The sequence below is a fragment of the Sturnira hondurensis genome, unplaced genomic scaffold (genome assembly GCF_014824575.4).
Source record: "Sturnira hondurensis isolate 20B ecotype Veracruz unplaced genomic scaffold, ASM1482457v3 Scaffold0005329, whole genome shotgun sequence".
In the NCBI taxonomy this organism is placed as follows: domain Eukaryota; kingdom Metazoa; phylum Chordata; class Mammalia; order Chiroptera; family Phyllostomidae; genus Sturnira; species Sturnira hondurensis.
In genome coordinates, this window is record NW_028077960.1 from 9,629,412 (window position 1) to 9,651,615 (window position 22,204).

Genomic DNA, 22,204 nt, shown 5'->3' on the forward strand with positions numbered 1-22,204 from the left:
TTACTTGTTAAAAGGCTGTAAGGAAAGTCAAATTTATTTATTTTATTTTACTTATTTATTTATCTTTAGAGGGGAAGGAGAGGGAGAGAAACATCAATGTATGGTTGCCTTTTGTGCATCCCCTGCTGGGAGTTGGCCTGCAGGGAACCAGCCTGCAACCCAGGCATGTGCCCCGACTGGGAATCGAACCGCGATCCTCTGGTTCACAGGCCCGCGCTCAATCCACTGAGCTACACCAGCCAGGGCTGGCGGAAAGTCAAATTTAAATAAAGAGAATGAGGCTTATGATTCTTTCTAAAGTGACATCAGGTTTCAAAATATGTTCTGTTCCCCTTCCTGGGAGTGCAGGCTGTGATGCCAGGTTCTGCCAGGACAAATAGTAGGAGCTTTCTGTGTTCTCTCTGCAGGTCTGTGCTTGAGCACCTACTGCCGACTTTGTCTTTAAATTCTGGTTTGTTCAACAACTACCCTATTGAACTTCTATCCTTCAGACTGATGTCATAAGTGGGCTGTGCAAGCAAATTCATGGGGCCAAGGAGGTTAATAGTAGAATTTCCATTTGTGCTTATTTTCCTTTTTTTTTTATCTTATATAAATTGTAGATGCATATAATATATAACGAAAATATAAAACAGTATATCGTGCGAGTTTTGTGTCGGTCACTGTTCCAAAGGCTTAAATGCCTTATCTCATTTGGAATTTAGAGCAGCCTTGTGAAGAAAAGAGCCCAGACTTGTCACACAATTCATCCAGAGTGGAGGAGCAGTGATTCAACCCTAGTTGCCTGGCTTCAGATTTTATGCTTTTAACCACCGCACCGGGCTGCTTTGCCAAGGTAGTCCCCACATATAATTTGTAGATGAGTGAATCTGCACACGTTGGTGAGTGGTGTTTATTATAGAGCCATACAAACCAGTGCTGGCTTAAATCTCAGCCTGTTCTTTCCGATTTAGGAGAGTCTTTCACATGTCTTTGAAAAACACCATGCTCTTATCTGCTGGTTTTACAGTTGAAAGGTCTGTGGGAAATCACAACTCAGAGATATCCACCCCCATGTGTGCCTACATTCTTAAAGTGACTTTTCTGGCCTCATATTTAATAATCATACAGTTGTCCTGGTTGGCATGGCTCAGTCTGTTGGGTGTTGTACTGCAATACAAAAGGACACCAAATCAATTCTCGGTGAGGGCACATGGGTTGTGGGCCTGATCCCCGGTTGGGGGTGTGCGAGAGGCAGCTGAGCAATGTTTCTCTCTCACATTGATGTTTCTCCCTCTTTCTCCTTCCCGTCTGCTCCCTCTAAATAAAAAATATATAAAATTAAAAAAAAAATAATCATAAGGCCACTCTGGCAACAGTCACTGTCATCAGAGTTAACGAGTGTCCCTTTCTTCATAACTAATTCAAAGACCAGAGAATTCCCCACTCAGCTTGTTTAATGTGCAAAATAATGTCCGCAAGAGTATGCAGTATAATACTCTCCTCCTAAGTACTCTCATTTATCTCCATCACAGGTAGGCTCATAAGATGAGGAGGCCTCATTCAAGAAGAAAGGTTAGTTTCTTTCGTTTGAAAATGGCAAACACCCAGATGCTTAAACATATGCAACAGATCAAGAGTAATTCAGAAAATAGCACCAAGTGCAAGGAGGAAAAACATTTTTTTGAAGTGAGATTCTCCCTCAAGGTGTTTTTTTGCTGCCGTACTTGGCATCTTGTTAATGAAACTATTACTTGGGCTATTTTAGATCTAGTCTCCATACTTGCGTGATGCAGTGCTGTGACTTCAGCCATCTGTCTTAACATCTTACAAGATACCACTCTTTGCTGCTTTTAGCAGATGGATCTGTCAAACAGCAGTTCACGAAACCTGTCTGTTTCTTCCTTAATGCATTGTCTTCTTCCTCATTAAAATTTTCTGGGTATCCTAGAGCTAACTTTTCATTCTACTCCTCATTGTGTGTACCTTAGATGAAATAAGGAATGATTAGTAAGATGGAGACCATGCAGTTGTAAAAGACTTTGGCTGAATATCAATCTTCCTATTACAATTTGATTTTTTTGTTTTATTTAGATCCTGATCTTAGAATTTTAAAAAGCTTGAAGAGCATGATAGGGAGGAGACACAATGATGAGCTGCAAGTGCTTAGAGGCGCTGATGGATTTGTCCTTTCAACTGCATTTCCCCAAACCCTCCGAACCTCCTTAAGCTTTTCCAGCTTCACTGTCATTGCTCTGTGAGGCAATGTGGAAGTAATTTGCTTTTGCTCAACTTTTATGTCATTCCTGTCCATATTATTAACTCAGTGGGCTAGAATGCTAATAACTTTAAATAGCCCATTGGTTGTCATAGTAACTGATATTAAAGCTCAATATAAGCCTGTCTCTTGGATTCACATTTAAATCATTTCTGGCATTACATTTTTTAGGAACTCTGTGGACTGACCATAGGATTCTGTACAAAAGGGTCCTTGAATGCCTGTGTCTGAATGAGGAGTTGATGCAGCACCATTTATTTTCAGCTCCCGGTTGGTGCTTTGATACGCAGTCCAGTTTTATCCCACCTTGGGGTTTTCAGGGAACCTCAGGAAGGATGCTCATCTAAACAGAGGTCATATAGACAAAGGTGTACTCTTTTTCTCTCTTGTATAGTGTGTATTTTATTAGTTTGTGCTGATACATTCTCATGTTACAAAAGCAATTTAGTACAATACTCTTTCTTTTGATGTTTGAATCATCTAAAATAACTCAACACCGTACATCACAAAATCTCATTTAGAAAACAACAACAACAAAAAGGCAAGTTAAACAACAAAAACTTTCCCTTTCTTACAGGTAGACATTGAAGTGGACCTGATTCCATTTTCTTTTTAAAAGCCTCCAAAGACAAAAGCAGCTGAAAAACTCATCAAAATGATTTAAGATTTTGTTTCACTACTGGTTCCTGGCACCATTTTCTTCTCTCTGTTGTTTTGATGCAGGGTCTTCTTTGTCTGTTTCTTCTGCTCTTTGTACTGGTCCAGATGCACAATTTCATCACTCTCAGATTTAGTTTTCTTGCCCTGAAACAGTCCTCTTCCTTCAGCAGAGTCAGTCTGGGCAGCTTTGTTGCCCGTTCTTTTTCCTTTACATCTGCAACCATTGACTTCCATTTGTTAGGGATTCTTATTGATCTTCTGTAATTTTTCTCAGTGCTCCTTTTCCACACCTCCATCTTGCTGCCACTTCTTTGTTCCTTAATTGTAGGTTACCATTGCTTGCATCTTTGCCTTCATCCAGCACTTCCTTAGCTTATTCTTTCTTTTTGAAAGGTTTTATTTATTTATTTTTAGAGAGGGGAAGGGATGGTGGGGGGGAGAGAAACATCAATGTGTGGTTGCCTCTCAAGTGCCCCCTCCTGGGGATCTGGCCCGCAACCCAGGCATGTGCCCTGACTGGGAATCAGATCAGTGACCCTTTGGTTTGCCATCCAGTGCTCAGTCCACTGAGCTATACCAGCCAAGGTCTTTAGCTTATTCTTAATAGAGAATTAGTCCCTCTTTTGTTCCCTTGACAAAGTCTGTCCATTATATTTCACTATGATTTGAGAAAAGTATGTGCAAATCTTCTCTAGAGGTCTGATTATCTGGACCTCCTGAGATTCAGCAAGCAGCCAATCATTTCTTCTACAAATTTTACTTCACATTTTCCTGCTAACTTATTTTATTTTTCTTCTTGCTGTGTTATTCTATTGTTCAGTTTGTAGTCTAACATTTACTTTACTTTGCTTCCTTTCATAACTTTTTTTTCAAAGCCATCTTCCTTGAAAAGTATTATCAGGCCTATGTCTTTGTACCTTTGTCCAAAGGATTCCACAAGCTTTTTATTTTATTTTATTTTTAAAAGATTTTATTTACTTATTTGTAGAGAGGGGAAGGGAGGGAGAAAGTGAAGGAGAGAAACATCAATGTATGGTTGCCTCTCAAGTGCTCCCTACTGAAGACCTGGCCCGTAACCCAGACATTTGCCCTGACTGGGAATAGAACTGGTAACCCTTTGGTTCGCAGTCCAGCACTCAATCCACCGAGGTGCACCAGCCAGGGCTCCACAAACTTTTTAGCCTATTCAGTGCTATCAAACACAGTAAATATTTATCCCTTAAATGCTCTGTGCATTGTTGTTATCTCAATGTTTATACTTGACCTTTATCATCTAACCATTCAGTAGGGAAGCCTTTAAAATATAAACAGATCTCTTTTTTACATAATTGTTGTACTCAGCTGTCACTTCAGGAAGGGGTTTGTTTGGAGATCTTTTGATTTTAGTTTTATCTTCACTTATTCCCACGACTTCTGCCTTTGAACTGCTTAATGCTTCTACTATGACATTCCAATCTGTTGTTAGATGGTTTAACCTATTGAACTTTATCCTTATTTCCAAAGATACCCAGCCTTCATCTGGTTTGATTTGTTCCTTAGAAAAATTTCCCATGGCAAATTGAAGAAACCAAAGTAATGCTGAATTTGTTAACAGATTTTGGCCTCCAGAAAAGCTACTTTTTCATCATCATTCTCAGCCGTTGTGGGTATCTTTAAGGTGCCCGACCCCAGAGCCAGGCCATGGGTCACTAACAGCAACCGCAGCATCTTCATTTCTCGGTGCTGCTGGCTGGCCTAACTAAGTTTTACTTTTTTCAATTGTATTTATTCTCTATGGGTATTTTCTATGCTTTATTTTCTTACTTATCTTTGTGATGATTTCTCTAATGCCTCTAAACTATTTTTAAAATCACACTCTGAACATTGAGAAGAAAGAAGGCACATTCCAAGAAGCCTTTTAGAAGATGATTTCTAAATACATCCTATGCTTTATGTCTTGGGGGGATTCCCATTCCTTCTGTCTAGGGGCTCAGGAAAGATTTCACCTCCTGCTTAAAGCCTGACTGTCATCTTTCACACCTCTTGTGTCACTCTTTTCCCAAAAATATGTGTCTACATTGAGCACACAAATTTAATTATAGTTCTATGCAATCTCAGAGTGAAAGCCATGTATTTAAACTTAAAATTTCCCTTATCTGGATATCAATTTGTGTGGCATTCATTTAAATAATTCATTGCTCTCATCTGGACTTTGAAATATTTCTTCCAGACAGTTCAGCTCCATATAGAATTATGTTTGGGGCCATGGTATCCTTTCTTCCTCTAAATTATCATTTTCCCTTTAGCACCTGTTGAGGCTGAAAGAATGTTCTCCCTTTATCTCTAGAGGTGCAGTTATTTTCAGTCTCGGCTCCCACCCCCCTCTTTCAAAAGAAAGAACACTCTATATCAGCAGCATCTCATCTGTTGAATATGTATGAAGTGTCCTAGGTGTTAGACAGTCTTGTCAGTCTCTTATATAATAATTTGGTGGTGACATTTAGTCCTCTCTCTTCCCCCATATTTCTTAAACTAGACCCTTTTCTGTTCTGAATCTATAATATCCTACTCAGCTCTGGTGCCCTTTTATACTCTCTGATTCCTTAGTTTTCACAATTCTGTCCTGTGACACATTTATTTTCTAAAACCATTTTCTTCAGAAAACAATTAATATTGTGGATCTCTTGTGAAGGGAAGAAAAAAAGCAGTATTTTTGAAACATGCCTACCTTGTTAAATATTTCAGGATCATCACTTATGAGTGCCCATTTTTAAAGGACAACTTTCAAAGAAGGGTCTGTAAGTAGAGGAATAGTGTTAAGGTAATCAACCTTAGTATTTTCAATCTTTATGTGTATCTTTTCCTAAAATTGATATGATTGATAAAGGGCTAGTGGGATTTAAGTTCTTTTCTTTCACCCACGATAAACAATTTTACTCTTTTATACAAAAGGAAAAACACCATAGACATACTTTTTTTTTTTTTTTACTGGTGCATTACTTCAAGGTCCCTGATAAAACTACCAGGGCACCAAACAAATAGAAATTATTATTGTTGTTGAAAAAGTAAATGACTTATGTTTGGGTAAAAAATTATTTTGCAACTAGTGTAGTTTTTAATTCCTTTTGCTTTCAACAAAATTGAAGAGGGACCTAATGGAGTTGTCAGTTGATAGGTGACAGGAAATAACTTTTGATGATGTAGCATGGCAATATGGATATTCTTCCCAAAGCTTGGAAGAATTTCAAAGAATTAAAATTTCCATATTCTTATTTATATGAGCAAGTTTCTCAGTTTTTAATTAGGAAAATGAAAAATAGAAATGAGTGATGTGAACCCTCAGTTTTATTCTAGCAATAAGTTATGACCACTCAGTATACATGAATTAATTGAGAAAAAAATAGCCCCATCCAAATGATTAAGAGATGCATTTCCAATAAATACTTTTCAAGAAATGTGACATATTTATATTGTTTATATCAATTATGTACTAATATACTTTTAGTGATGACTCAAAGAACTGCAATCTCAATCTCAAATATACTCACATTTCTCCCATCTACTGATGGGTGAAATATAAATATAAAATATGGGTGAATATAAAATAAAAATATACTGACCATTTTTAATATTGGTCAATATAAAAATTTTATATTGGTCAATATAAAATATTGACCAATAAATGACTTCCAACATTAAACATATTACTTGCAGATAAAATTCTATAGAGAAAAGTGGAATGGAACATGATTTGAGGAGAAAAAGAAATGATGAAAAGACAGAAAACATAAAGGTGATTTCCAGGGACTGGGGAGAGGTGGGAATGGGGAATTGTTGTTAAGTTGGTATAAATTTCAGTTTTGCACGGTGAAAAAGTTCTGGAGATCTGTTGCAGAACAATGTGAATATACTTAACATGACTGAATTGTACAATGAAAAAAGGTTAAGATGGTTTAAAAAAGTATTTTTATTGACACTTTACACTTACCTTGTCTTTATCCCAACCCCTTTGTAACCAAGATCGGAGCAGAATTAAATGACATAGAGACTGAAACAACAATCCAAAGGACCAGTAAACCCAAGAGCTGGTTCTTTGAAAAGATAAACAAAATCAACAAGCCTTTAAGCAGATTCATCAAGAAAAAAATAAGAGAGGACCTAAATAAACAAAATCAGAAACAAAAGAGGAGAAATTACAACTGATACCACATAGATACAAAGGATTGTAAGAAATTACTACAACAACTGTATGTCAAGAAATTTGAAAACCTGGGTGAAATGGACAGGACAAGTTTCTAGAAAAATATAATCTCCTGAAACTGGATGAAGAAGAAGAAGAAAGCCTTCACAGACCAATAACAGCTGATGAAATTGAAGCAGTAATCAAAAAATTCCTGGTACACAAAAGCCCTGGACCAGATGGTTTCACAGGAGAATTTTCCAAAACTTTAAAGGAAGAGCTAACCCCTATTCTTCTGAGACTATTCTAAAAAAATCCAAGAAGAGGGAAGCCTCCAAAAGTCTCATCACAAAGCTACCATCATCCTAATTCCAAAACCAGATAAACACACAACAAAAAAAAATGTAAACTATATGTAAAATGTAAACAGGCCAATATCGCTGATGAACATAGATGCTAAAATCCTGAACAAAATATTGGCAGACTATATCCAGCAATACATTGAAAAGATCACACACCATAATCCAGTGGGATTCATCCAGGAATGCAAGGATGGAATAATATTTGCAAATCAATAAATGTAATACATCATATTAAAAAAAGGACAGGCAAAAATCATATGATCATATCAATATGTGTGGAGAAAGTATTTGATAAGGTACATACCAATTTATGATAAAAACACTCAGCAATGTGGGAAGGAACATTACTCAACATGATAAAGACCATATAAAAGAAACCTGCAGCCAATATCATTCTCAATGGACAAAATCTAAAATCTTTTCCACCAAGATCAGGAAGAAGACAAGGATGTCCGCTTTCACCACTTCTATTCAATATAGTATTGGAAGGCCTAACCAAAGTGATCAGACAAGAAAGAGAAATAAAAGGCATCCAAATTGGAAAGAAGGAAGTAAATTTGTCATTGTTCGTGGTTGATTTGATAGTGTACATAGAAAACCCTATACACTCCACCAAAAACTACTTGATCAAATCAGTGAATTTGGCAAAACAGCAGGGTTCAAAGTCAATATTCAGACAACAAAAGCATTTTATACACAAATAATGAAAGATCAGAGTCAGAAATCAGAAAAAAATCCCATTTGCTAAAGCAATAAGAAAAATAAAGTACCTAGGAATAAACCTTACAAAGGAGGTAAAAGACCTGTACTCAGAAAACTACACAACACTGAAGAAAGAAATTAAGGAAGACACAAATAAAGGGAAGCATATACCACGTTCATGGATTAGAAGAATTAACATCATTAAAATGTTCATACTACCCAAAGCAATTTATAGATTCAATGCAATTTCTATTTAAATACCAATGACATATTTCACAGATATAGAAAAAAATTCAAGCATTTATATGGAACTATAAATGACCTGAAATAACTGTGGCAATTTTGAGAATGAAGAACAAAGTAGGAGGGATCATAATACTTGATATCAAACTGTATTACAAGACCATGTAATCAAGACAATATGATGCTGGCATAAGAACAGGCACATGGATCAATAGAACAGAATAGAGAGAACAGAAATAAACCCAAGTCATTATGGTCAATTAATATTTAACAAGGGGGCAGCAGCATAAAGTGGAGTAAAAATAGCCTCTTCAACAAATGGTGTTGGGACACCTGGACAGCCAAATGCAAACAGATAAAATTCAATCACCAACTTAAAGCATACAAAAAATAAATTAAATGTGGATAAAAGACTTAAATATAAGTCATGACATCATAAAAGTCCTAGAGGACAACATAAAGGAAAATCTCAGATATTTCAGGCAGCAATATTTTCACTGACATGTCCCCTAGAGCAAGGGACATAAAGGAAAGAACAAACAAATGGAATCTTATCAAAATAAAAAGCTTCTGCATGGCTAAAGAAAACAGCATTAACATTAAAAGAGAACCAATTATATGAGAAAACATATTTGCCATGATACCTCAGACAAGGGTTTGATCTCCAAAATAAACAAAGAACTCACACAACTCTACTCTAAGAAGACGAGCAACCCAATTAAAAAATGGGCAAAGGATTTGAACAGACATTTCTCCAAGGAAGACATACAGAGGGTCCGAGACATATGAAAACATGCTTAGTATCACTATCAGAGAGAAGCAAATTAAAACCACAATGAGATACCACCTCACACCATCATAAATAAAGCAACAAACAACAAATGTCGAAGAGGTTGTGGAGAAAAGGGAACCCTAGTATTGGTGGGATTGCAGACTGGTTAACTACCATGGAAAACATTATGGAATTTCTTCAGAAAACTGAAAATAGAACTGCCTTTTGACTCAGCAATTTCACTGCTAGGATTATATCCTAAGAATCCCAAAACAGCAATCCAAAAGAACCTATGCACCCCATTGTTCATAGCCCCACAATTTGCAATACCCAAGTGCTGAAAGCAACCTAAGTGTCCATCAGTAAATGAGTGAATCAAAAATGTGGTATTTACACAACGGAACACTATGCAGCAGAAAGAAAGAAGGAGCTCTTACCCTTCACAATAGCATGGATGGAACTGGAAAGCATTATACTAAGCGAAATAAGCCAGGTGGTGAAAGACAAATACTGTATGATCTCACCTATAAGTGGAACCTAATCAATCAAGTAAACAAGCAAGCAGAATATAACCAGAGACATTGAAATAAAGAACAAACTGACCATAACCAGAGAAGAAAGGGGAGAAGGATAACACAGAATAATAGGGAAAGGTACATCAATGAACACGTATAAAGGACACATCGACAAAGCCAAAGGGGATAGGTTCAAGGGTAGGAGGCAGTGGTGGAGGGTGGCATGGTGGAGTGAAAATGGAGACAACTGTTCTTGAACAAAAATAAACACAAATACATTAATAATTGTTTTAGATACAAAATATTTTATTTTATGCTATTACAGTTGGTCCACATTTCCCTCTTCACTCCTTCCACCCAGTTCACCCCCCCTTCCATAGTCAGTCCCTGCACCATTGTTCATGTCCATGAGTCCTTTTGTATGTTCTTTGATTAATCCCTTTCACCTTCCCATCAGTCCACACTTCTAATGTCTAGTAGCAATTGTCCCATTGTATAATAATAATAGTTGTCTCTTCACATGTTTGTCTTTCCCACGAGAATGTATGGTCCCTGAAGGAAGAATTAGAGTCCTAGTCTTCCTTGCATCTCCATAGCTTAGGAATAAAAGAGCTGTACCACGTGCTTAGTACATCTTGCTAACCACAAGAATGGGTAAAGCATAAAATCTTTGGACACTTGCTACATCACCCATTTTTGTCAACCCAGCTTAATACATATATAAAGAGTCAGATGGGGAACAAGACACAACACAATCAAATGACTCAGAAGTACACAGACATCATGTTTCTTAGACAGGAGGGCTCTACTGTGCCAGTATGAGTTTTTCATCCATTAATTGTGTTGTAAATAGAAGACATTTTAATTTTAATGTTCGTGAAAATTACTCACAGGTGGCTGAGCTTGAATAGCAAGTTATTTTTCTCAGTTTCATAAAGTGAAGCTGCCAAAGAATTATTGACTGAGATATTGACCATATGTTAGATTTTTCCTTTTTCCAGCATTTCTGTTTTTCATCAGATCTTACTGTTAGAAGTGTTTTCCTGAAAAATTAAAATATGTAAAATGTTGCACATAAATGTCATTTTCTTCCTTTGTTGAGACATCACTCTCACCCTGCCCTTCTACTTTATATCTGACTCATTCTTTCCCTATTGTAACCTACAGAGATTTTTAGTATTTTGATATCCATTCAGCTTTGGATTCTGGTGTCACTTCCACACTGTGTGCCTGTTAACACTGATGTTTTATCACTAAAATAGAATAATGTTGTTATGTCTCAATTTGCAGGAAAAACACAGCATTTTAACAGATTAAATGTTCTTTCTTTCCTTTTTTGAAAGAAAGTAGTGTGAATTTATTGAAATGTTTTAGTAAAGTGTTGGAAGATCTTAAAATCTTATGTTCTAAACCAATGCAGGCATTTCCAATGATATATTCCTGAATTTGGTTGGCATCTTATCTAACAAAGGACAGTTGCCATATGAAAATCTGTAAGTTGACTGGTGTAAGTTAAGTTGGAGACTGAGTGATTTCAGTATTTTCACATTTCTCTGGCTCCCTTTTTTGACTAGATATATACCAAGTCTGCTAGATTAAATTTTCTTTTTTTTTTATTGCTAAATGCTCACCTGAGGATTTTTTTATTGATTTTAGAGAGAGAAGTAGGAGGAGATGGCTAAGAGAGAGAGGGGGGTGGGGAAGAGAAATGTGAAAGAGAAACATTGATTGGTTACCTACCATAGGCACCCAGGTGTATACAGTAGGCAACCTGCAACCTAAGCATGTGCCTTGACCAGGAATCGGACCCACAACCTTTTGGTGCATGGTGTGATGCTCAAATTAACTGAGCCCCCAGCCAGGGCTAAATGTTCTTAATTCTACATATTTCATCCGTAAATAATTTTAATCCTTTAGTGCTATAATTAGCTCACTAGATTATGAAAAATAAGTAGCTAACCCATATTAACAGAAATATGCAATAGTGTGATTGAATATTTTTATTTTTGAGACAAAACCTGTCTATGTATAGTGTCATTGCATTTTACATAAAAATACTGATGTTTTCCACAATGAAATATAACACAACTGTATTCCCTTCTCAGAGTTGTCTGTCTCAGTAAGTTTGATAATTTGTTATTTATTATAAGAATACCTCATTTTAAACAATGTTCTTATACTTCATGAGATCCATTAGTTAGGACTCTGTATTTCTAAATTTTTACCTGTGCTTTTTATGAAAGTATGCTCCGTCTCCTCTTTCTCTTTGTGTGTGAAAAGGCCTGATCAAGTAAGACGTGACCCTATCTGACCATTTTACAAATGCGCAGTGAGAGTGAGGCTATGTGGGTCCTGGTGCTGCCGTGAGCAGGAGTAAGGTTCTTGGTGAGGGAGGATGGTGAAGGTGCTGAGGCACAGCCCTGGGCACTACTGCCCCTCCCTCATTCCTAGTGGCCTCTTCCCTCCCAACTACCATGAAATGGCGTATTAGCTTCACAATAATAATGACAAGGGAAAGCACCCTGACCTATGAGTGCTTTTCACATAGCTTTTTCACATAGCTTTTTCACATTTGTTTGTTTTGTTGACTAGGTTCCACTTATAGGTGAGATCATAGGCTATTTTTCTTTCATCGCATGGCTTATTTCACTTAGCATAATGCTCTCCAGTTCCATCTAAGCTTTTGAGAAGGGTAGGAGTTTCTTCTTTCTTTCTGCTGCATAATATTCCACTGTGTAAATATACCACAGTTTTTTGATTCACTCATTTACTGATGGGCACTTAGGCTCTTTCAAGTACTTGGCTATTGTAAATTATGCTGCTATGAATATTGGAGTGCATGAGTGTTTTTTGAATCAATGATTTAGGATTCTTAGGGTACAGTCCTAGCAGTGGGATTGCTGGATGAAAAGGCAGGTCCATCTTTAGTTTTTTGAGGAAATTACATACTCTTCCACAGTGGCTATACCAGTCTACATTCCTACCAATAGTGCACTAGGGTTCCCTCTTCTCCACAACCTCATCAGCTCTTGCTGTTTGTTGATTTATTCACGATAACCACTTTGACCAGTGTGAAGTGATATCATATTGTGGTTTTGATTTGTATCTCTCTAATGACTAGGATGTTGAGGATTTTTTCATGTGTCTATGGGTCCTCTGTATGTCCTCTTTGGAGAAGTGTCTGTTCAGGTCCTTTGCCCATTTTTTAACTGGATTGCTTGTCTTCCTGGTATAGGGTCATATGACTTCTTTACATATTTTGGAGATCAAGCCCTTTCCTGAGGCATCATTGGTAAATATATTTTCCCATGTGGTTGGTTTCCTTTTCATTTTTAAGTATATTTTATTGATTATGCTATTACATTGGTCCCATTTTTTTTCTTCCCTTGACCTCCCTCTGCCCTGTATGCTCCACCCTCCAGCATTTCTCCCGCCTTAGTTCATGTGTATGGGTCGCATATGTAAGTTCTTTGACTTCTCCATTTCCTATGCTAGTCTTAACCTGCCCTGTCTATTTTATGCCTGCCTATTATGCTTCTTATTACCTGTAGTTTCCTCCCCCATTCTCCCCCACTCTCTCCCCACTGATAATCCTCCGTATGATCTCCATTTCTGTGATACTTTTTCTGTTCTAGTTGTTTTCTTAGTTTTTGTTTTTTTAGGTTAAGTTGTTGATAGTTGTGAGTTTGTCACACATTTACTGTACATAGTTTTGATCTTCTTCTTTATTTTTTTTAGATAAGTCCCTTTAACATTTCATATAATAAGGACTTGGTGATGATGAACTTATTTAACTTGACCTTATCTGGGAAGCACTTTATGTACCCTCCCATTCTAAATGATAGCTTTTCTGGATAGAGTGATCTTGGATGTAGATTCTTACTTTTCATGACTCTTTAGATACTTTTTCCAGTCCCTTCTTACCTGCAAGATTTCTTTTGAGAAATCAGCTGATAGTCTTGTAGGAACTCGTTTGTAGTTAAGTGTCTCCTTTTCTCTTGCTGCTTTTAAGATTCTCTCCTTATCTTTAATCTTGGGTAACTTAATGATGATGAGCCCTCGTGTGTTTCTTCTTGGATCCAATTTCTTTGGGACTCTCTGAGCTTCCTGGATTTCCTGGAAATCTATTTCCTTTGCCAGATTAAGGAAGTTTTCCTTCATTATTTGTTCACATAAGTTTTTAATGTCTTGCTCTTTCTCTTATCCTTCTGGCACCCTAATGATTTGAATGTTTGAACATTTAAAGCTGTCTCAGAGGTTCCTAAGCCTCTCCTCATTGTTTTGAATTCTTTTTTCTTCATTCTGTTCTCGTGGGATGTTTATATGCCCTTCTTTCTGTTCCCAACTGTTGATTTGAGTCCAGGTTTCCTTTTCTTCACTGTTGGTTACCTCTATATTTTTCTTTATTTCACTTTGTATAACCTTCATTTCTTCCTTCATTTTGTTATCAAACTCAGTCATTTCTGTGAGCATCCTGATTATCCAGTGTTTTGAACTCTGCATCTGATAGGTTGTCTGTCTCCTTGTCACTTTTTCTAGAGTTTTGATTTGTTCTTTCATTTGGGGCATATTTCTTTGTCTGGATGAATGTGTTATGTAGTAAGGGCACAGGGCCTTAAGTATTTGCCAGGGTGAGGCAACCACCTTGCTGCATTGTGGTACTGTCTGTGGGGGAGTGGTCAGAGAGGGAATAATGCCACTTGCTAGTGTCTGCCCCACTTTCTGTGACTTTCTTCACTTCCCACAAGCAGATTGTGCCCTTTCAGGTACTGATTCCCAGGTAGGTGGGTTTATATATATTCTAGGACTCCATGGGCCTCTCCAATGAACTCTCCTGTGACACTGGGAGTTTCTCCCACTTCCACAACCCCCACAGGTGTTTACAGCCAGAGGCTTTGAGTCTTTAGTTTTGTGGTCTGTCTTGTTCCCCAGTTGTTCCTCCCAGCTTATCTGCATGCAAATGTGGGACTACCTAGTCAGCTAGCACCCACCTTGCCTGGGTGGTCCACAGCCTTACCACACTTTCTCTTTGTCCAGCTGCCCATTTTTGTCCCTCCTACCAGTCTGGATGAATGTTTTTTTATCTCCTTGGTTCTCAGAGTTCTATGCTGTTTGAATTTCTGGCAGTTCTGGTCATTTTTTTGACTTTAAATTGGTTGTTATCCTTCTTTTAGTTGTGCAAGGAAGCAGAACGTTTTTACCCATACCTCCATCTTGGCCAGAACTGCGGTTCCCTTTCCATTTTGTTGATGTTTTCCTTAGCCATGCAGAAGCTTTTTAATTTGATGAGATCCCATATGTTTATTCTTTCCTTTATATCCCTTACTCTAGGGGATATATCAGTGAAAATATTGCAGTGTAGGATATCTGAAATTTTCCTGCTTATGTTTTCCTCTAGGACTTCTATGGTGTCATGACTTATATTTAAGTCTTTAATTCTTCTTGAGTTTATTTTGGTGGATGGTGTAAGTTGGCGGCCTAGTTTCATTTTTTTTGCATGTACTAGAAAAAGAACAGACTTACAAATTTGTTTTTCAGTCAGTGAGTGTCTTACCCATGAGCCCTTCAGCTTTTCCCTGTCCTACTTTTTATACAAATACATGAATCATTTTCTTAAAAAAAGAAATAAGGCAGTCAATAATTAATCTCCATATTGTCTTAATAACAAACTCAGAAGAAGGTTCATTGAGCACAAGAATTTTAGTAGAAAAGATTAATCAAAACATAAATTTAACTTTTGTGTTTCAAATATTCTAATTTTCTAACTTATAGCAGTATCAATTAAATTATTTTACCAGTGCTAATTGAACTTATTTATCAGCCATTATAGAACTAAGCCAAGATTTTATCTCTTTGACAACCCTAGTAGTATGTTGCTGGTAAGCAAAATGTTTTCTTTTCCAGCTACTAAGATTTATAGTTATTCTGATCCTCAAGAATTATATTTTTTAAAAAAAGCAAAGGAAAATGAACAGCAGTAAATGAACCCAAAACATTATAGTTTGCTCATTGCCAATCACCTGCCAATTTTAAGACTCATTTTGTTACTATAAAACTGTATAACTTCAATAAAGCAGTAAGGATCTGTCGTATATCTTTTAAAATATACATTTTGAATTTTGAGTGCTATCCTGTCTGAATCATGTCCTTGTAACTACTATCTAGTAATAATTTTCTGAAAATTCATAGAAAAATTATACTTTTCATTATTTTTCTAAGTTTTCTGAAATGACTTTGTCTCTATCTCTTCTGTACAACTTATGTAGGATGCAGAAAGAGGTATACTTTTTATACTATGTTTTATTGTTGCTATTATCCACCTTATGATTATGTTTTTTGGGGGGGTGAATTCATCAGTTTGTTCTCTTGCAGTCCTTGCGTAATATATGTTGTATATATTCTTTCATGTATTTATTTACACTTTCATCAATTCAACAAGTATTTATTGACTCTATTAATCTGATGCTCTACAAGGCTCTCTGAAGTATACACATGTTCACTTCTGTCCCCCTCCCTCTCTGGTAGGCACCACAGTGGGCTCCTTTACTTAAATACCACCCTTCTCCCTCCAGCCGAAGGCAAACTGACTCAGTTTCTTGTCTGCATGGCTTTTATTTTCTTTGTGACCAAGATGGTCCTAGCACCAACAAACAAGTTCAGGTATAGCCTGAAGAATAATCTCAACATTAGAAACAGGAAGTAATTTTTATCAATAGAAAATACATCAATAACAAAAAATCGGCACTATGTATCTGTTAACTAAGGATCCCACAGAGTTGCAGAAGTAACCTCTGCTATTGCTGCCCATGTACTAGAAGGGGGTACTAGCAGATTGGGAATCTTCCTGTCCTTGGAACCCAAGACTGGGGCCTTGCCTTTTGCTGGGTATTACACTCTCAGGGGTCCTCTGGTTTTTCATTTATATATTGAAAGTTTTATTTTTAATCATCTATTGCTAGATTCACGAGTTTCTAGTTTTTTCCTGTTGCCTTTCTTTTTTTTCTCTTGAAAATCCTTAAAATAAAAAAGGGAAGGGGGGGCGGTCCTGCCCTGGCAATTTGCTGAAAATTTTACCAGACCTTATTTCTGAGGAAAGTTTTAAAGGCCAGAGAGCTATTAAGTAACTGGCTCATTCCACAATTATTTTAATAAACTTTAGAAGTTATTTAGCTCAACCTTCCGTGTCTGTGAGCAGTTCTTTCTGACATTTCACCATAGATAGGTATATAGTACCGTTGTGACAGATGAACATTTTGAGTTGCAAGAAGGGAGTTTGGAAAATTGTGGCCTCTTGGAATTTATTGAATAGGTATTTCAACATGTCTGAGAGTAGCCTTTGAATGCCCTGTTTTTCTGCCCATTGTGGTAATTTAGAAATAGGTGTGATATGATTGGATCAGGACCTTAGGGAAGACTGATAAATCTTGGGCTATCTGGTAGGGGAGCAGCCTGAAAAACTAGACTCATCACTTACTATAAAGCAATGCTTTGCACATAATTGATGTTTAATGTATGTTGTAAAATAAATGGGCAGAAAGTAAATATAAAATCAGATTGCAGTCAGCATGAGCAAAAGTTAACATTCTGAATGGGCAGTCGATTGAAGAGCAAAGAGCAGCTCGGTGTAATGGGGAGCCTTGGGTTAAAGTCCAGCTCCACTCATCATTAGCTCTATGTGACTATGAACAAGACACTTGACCTCACTTGACCTCAATGTCCTCATCTGCAATTTAGGGGCAATAATGGCAAGTTCTTCATAGTGTTGTTATGAGTGTTAAATGATTTAATGTTTGTAAAGCTCTTTAAAAATACTCTTTGTGGCATTTGCACTGGATACAAGATTGCTGTTATTATTCTCTGTAAGCAAATGATTGCAAACAAGGATAGGATAATGTTTGATGGGACTGTTTACTAAGTAATGAGCTATTTTAATATTTTGTAAAGTATTTTTATATTGCGAATAGGAATACATTTAAATTTTTGTATATTTACAAAAATGCAACTACTCTGTGCCTACAGTTTTACAATTTTTTCCACTTAAACTATTTGGATATTTTTGCACATTAGGACATACAAAATTTTCTCTATTTTCATAGTTGTAAAAGGTAGGAAGGAACTTTGAAATAATTTATTCTGCCTTCTTTTCTCCATATCATGGATCGACTGTACTTCTGGGAAGAAACAGTTTTTTAGATTCATTGTTGCAATATGTGGTTTGCAACCCCATACAATGCCCCATAGTAAATGCCTGGTTCTTTTGTTGTTTAGAAGGACTTTTCTCTCCCCCCAAAGAAAATAGCTCTTGCTATCAATAATAATCTGAGTTCTTTGCAGTGGGTAAAGCCTAAATCTGTGTAATCACCTGAATGAAACATAGCACACAGAACAGTGACAAAATAAAAGTGGAGTAATAGATCTTTAAAAATCCAGTTAAAAACAATGCATTAAACACATATGTTAAGATTGTTTGTTATAAAGTTATAAAAATAACACTCAGAATGGGAAAGGAGACTTCAACAATTACTGTAATATAAACAGCAGGTTGTCAGCTGAAAGGGGAAAATAAAACTAAATTATGAGACAATATCCTTAAAATCTAGTACAAATGTGATTTATATTACAAAATCCCCCCCTTCCCACCACCGAAAGCTTAAGAACTTGCTTTGTCAGGAACCTGTGGACATGAGAGAGAAGGCAAGACTGAAAAATTAGGAGAACTGGCTGAACGTGTGTTTGAAAAACAATGAGACCTTGATTCTCACTCCTTGGTTCTGTGTAGTGGAATGGTAACCCCTCTCACACTCCAAAAGAAGATGAAGATTTTATATTCTGGGAAGGGTGAATGAGAGGATCTCTACCCAGGTAAATAAATTAGAGGGACAGTCAGTTAAAACAGGGTGTGCGAGTGATCATTGATTTGATAAAGATGAAACACCTAGTCCCCAGCTGGACTCTCCTGCCACCACAGTCCCAAGATGCTGGAAACAGTGCATGTCCTCCAGGCATGAAAATAAAAGATACTTTGCCAGGGAATCTGTGGTTGGTAGGGAGACCAATTTTAGTCCTCAAATTACTGACATCAGAGATCCCCAAACAAATGGCCCAGGAGACCATCGTACAATAAAGATCACAGTTAACAAATCAAACTCACAGGCATGAAGTTTCCAAACAATTTTTAGTGCTCCACTCTTAATATGAGCAGACAGCTATGGCTCAATACACAAGTGTGGAAGGCCTCTGAGATGAAAGATGGAGGGGAAGAAATAGAAAAAAAAAACGTAGGAAAAAAAGATCCTAAAGAGGGAGTAAAGTCATCTTCAAAACTTTTCATTAGTAATCTTAGAGTGTTAAACACACTATTGCATCCAAGAAACAAAATTAGTTTTCTATTAAAAATAGCTAACAAACATAAATGAACTCTTGGCCTTTAACCATCCGATAGTTGTGAGAGCAACTCAATAGGAGGTTTGGAAATTTAAGAAATATCTCAGAAAGTGGAGCAAAAAGATGATGCAAAAAAAAAATTAGGAGACCGAAAGAAAAACAGAGAATTACTCCAGGAGACTTGTCTTTTGAATAATGGGCCCCGGAGAAAAGTGAAGAGTAAAAGTGGAGAAAAATAATTATCAAAGAATTAAGACAAGAAACATTTTTCGGAATGTAAGGAGAGAACGGAGGACAGAAGCCAGTGGAAGCTGATAATGGTCCAGGGATACTTAGCGATTCCAGCCGCTGAGCACTTTCAGAGAGAAGCCTGCGCAGACTGGAAGGCTAGACGCTCTTGGCAGGGGTTTCTTTCATAAAAGGAGATGAATGAAATGCGTCATGTGCTTGTACATCCTGAGACAGAGAAGCGCTCGCATGGGTTGAAAAATGAATTAACGATAACTATATAAAAAAGAGATAAGACAAAAATTACTGTGTTTCGAGGAAAACCAAAAGAGGTGCAAGAAAGGAAAAATGACCTGGTATTCTATGTGGTTCAGCAGTGGAAACATTCACAGGGTTCGCAGGGTCACAATGTTATAAACACGGAGTAGTGATTAAACTAAAATGATGGCATAACTGCATTGAGGAACTAAGAGGATAGGACGTGTACCCTGTGTCTGTGTGTCTGTGTGTCTGTGCATCTGTTTGGTGCAGGTGAGTGAGGGGCAATGCGAGACCGCACATGCCCATGTTCCACCATGGAAAGTCATTGCGGAATGCCCCAAACAGAAAAATGAGGAAGCAAAGTATAAATATGTTACTTAGATTTAGGAACATGTAAAAATATGCTTAACTGGTTGGAAACAATTACCTCTGATAAGCAGAAAATGAATTTACAGGGCTTTGGGGGGCATTTGTGTTTCCAAAACAAATCTCTTAAAATCTTTTGATGATAAAGTATACATACGATTTTTATAAAACAAAATTATAAGGGAAAGGTGGATGGTTTTCTACAACTTTATAATATTTGCATATCACTCATAAGTAACCTAGATTTTAAGGACTAAATCATAGGGAGGCATCCTTTATTTTTTATTTCTTTAAAACTTTTATTCATTTATTATTTTAGAGAGAGAGAAAGGGAGGGAGGATGGGACAGAGAGAAAACCAGTGTGATAAGTAATGATTGGTTGCCTCTCACACGTGCTGCGAACCAGGGCTGCAACCCAGGCACGGGCCCTGACGGGGAATCAAATGGGTGACCTTTCGCTTTGCGGGACAATGCTCAACCAAGTCGCTACAGCCAGCGCTGCAAATCCTTTTCACTTCTAAAGATGGTCTTCGTGTCTGTTGTTTTCTTCAGGAATTGAAGAAATGCAAGAAAAATTATATAGAGAATTATTATATAAGCATTATACACCGCATTATTCTTAGCCCTATTTGTCCCAGAATTAATTTCTTTAGGAAGTGAAGGTGAGAAACACAATGTGGTAATAGTTCACCTGCCAATTTTACCTCATTTTCAAATGCAAACACAAGGATGAGCAATTTTATAATATAAAATATTATATTATATACTTTATATAATATTTTATATATTAAATATTTATAATATAATTTTATAATATATTCATATTAATATTACTGCTTAAATAAACAAAATAAATTATCTATTAAATATGTCTTTAAATCTGTAACCGCCAGCAACAAATTTTCATGTAAGTTAGCTAAAAATATCAGCCCGTATCTTATAGTCAGTCTTCCCCTGTCAATGATCTTCATCTTAATGGTGAGGAGACTGTTTGTGCTTATTCTGTTTTTATCATCCCACAATGTTGTTATTAAGACACAAAGGGGACCAAAACTGTACATCCAAATATGCAGACATGTAGCCTACATTTTCAGTGACCTCTCAGGAGATAGCATCTTCTTTATCTTTAATCAAGGGGGCATGTTATTGAAACCCAGTAGTCGGTGTGTGTGCTCCAAACTCGACAGCGGTGTGTTTGCAGTGAAGGCTTGGCTCTCCTTTCTACAAGTTTGAAAATTTGTATTGACATTAATATAAGAATTAAACTGGAAGAATAGAAGGAAAATGATTCTGAACAACAAAGATAATTATATTTATAAAGATGTAAATAGGATTTTTAATGGACATTTCTTGAGTATTATATATAACCAAAATGTTAGCTACTGGAGGCCAGAGATAGGCCTTCAAAGAGCTTAAGACAGAATAGTAGAAAGGATTAACATATAAGTAAAAAAAAGAACTGTATAAAACCATATGTAGAGTCCTATTTATTTCTAGAAGGTACATAGCTTCTTTGAAAATACGTTGCTCTGACCCTGGCTGGTGTAGCTCAGTGGATTGAGCGCCGGCCTGCTAACCAGACGATAGCGGTTCAATTCCCAGTCAGGGCACATCCCTGGGTTGCAGGCCAGTTCCCGGCAGGGGCCACTTCCCAGCAGGGGATGCAGGAGAAGCAACCATACATGTTTGATGTTTCTCTTCCTCTCTCCTTTCCTTCCCCTCTAAAGATAAATAAATAAAATACTTAAAAAAAGAAAGAAAGAAAAGAAAATACATTGCTCTGTGGCAGTTAAGAAATATCACATTGAAATTGATAGAATTATTGTTTTCTTTACTTCAGTATACTGAACATTATTCATTAAACTAATTGATTATGATTTCACAGGTAGTTTTTAAAAAGCCTACTATGTGTCAGGCATTCTGCTAGCTGCTGAGCAAAAATAATTAAGCAGAGATAAATTTCTGCCCTCCAAGGTAGAATCTCAGGTGAGAGAAAGATAAAGAAACATTCATCACAGGATGCTAAATGCCATCAAGGGAAAATTGTCTGGACAGGAAGTTTCAAATTATGCAACTGTGAAGGTAGAAAGAGCCACTGTGGCCACTCAATTCTCCATAGACCGGCAAACTGAAACCCAGAGTGAGCAACGGGGCAGACAGAGACGGAGACGGAAAACATCACACGCGTGTTCCGATCCCCCGGCCTGTGGTCTCCAGTTGCCACTCGAAACGGTTGGAGTGTGTGGCTCCGCAAGGATTTAGCATCCTCAGTGCCAGGTGGTGTTTAATCAAGC

General features: G+C 37.0%; 1 protein-coding gene and 1 pseudogene across 1 annotated transcript in view; one reads left to right on the top strand and one right to left on the bottom strand.

The window, feature by feature from the left end:
• The window catches only part of MDGA2 (MAM domain containing glycosylphosphatidylinositol anchor 2), an 847,781-nt gene that overhangs the window by 417,346 nt on the left and 408,231 nt on the right, over positions 1-22,204 (top strand). The window lies entirely within an intron of this gene.
• Positions 2,934-4,630, bottom strand: LOC118987663 (lupus La protein-like; annotated as a pseudogene).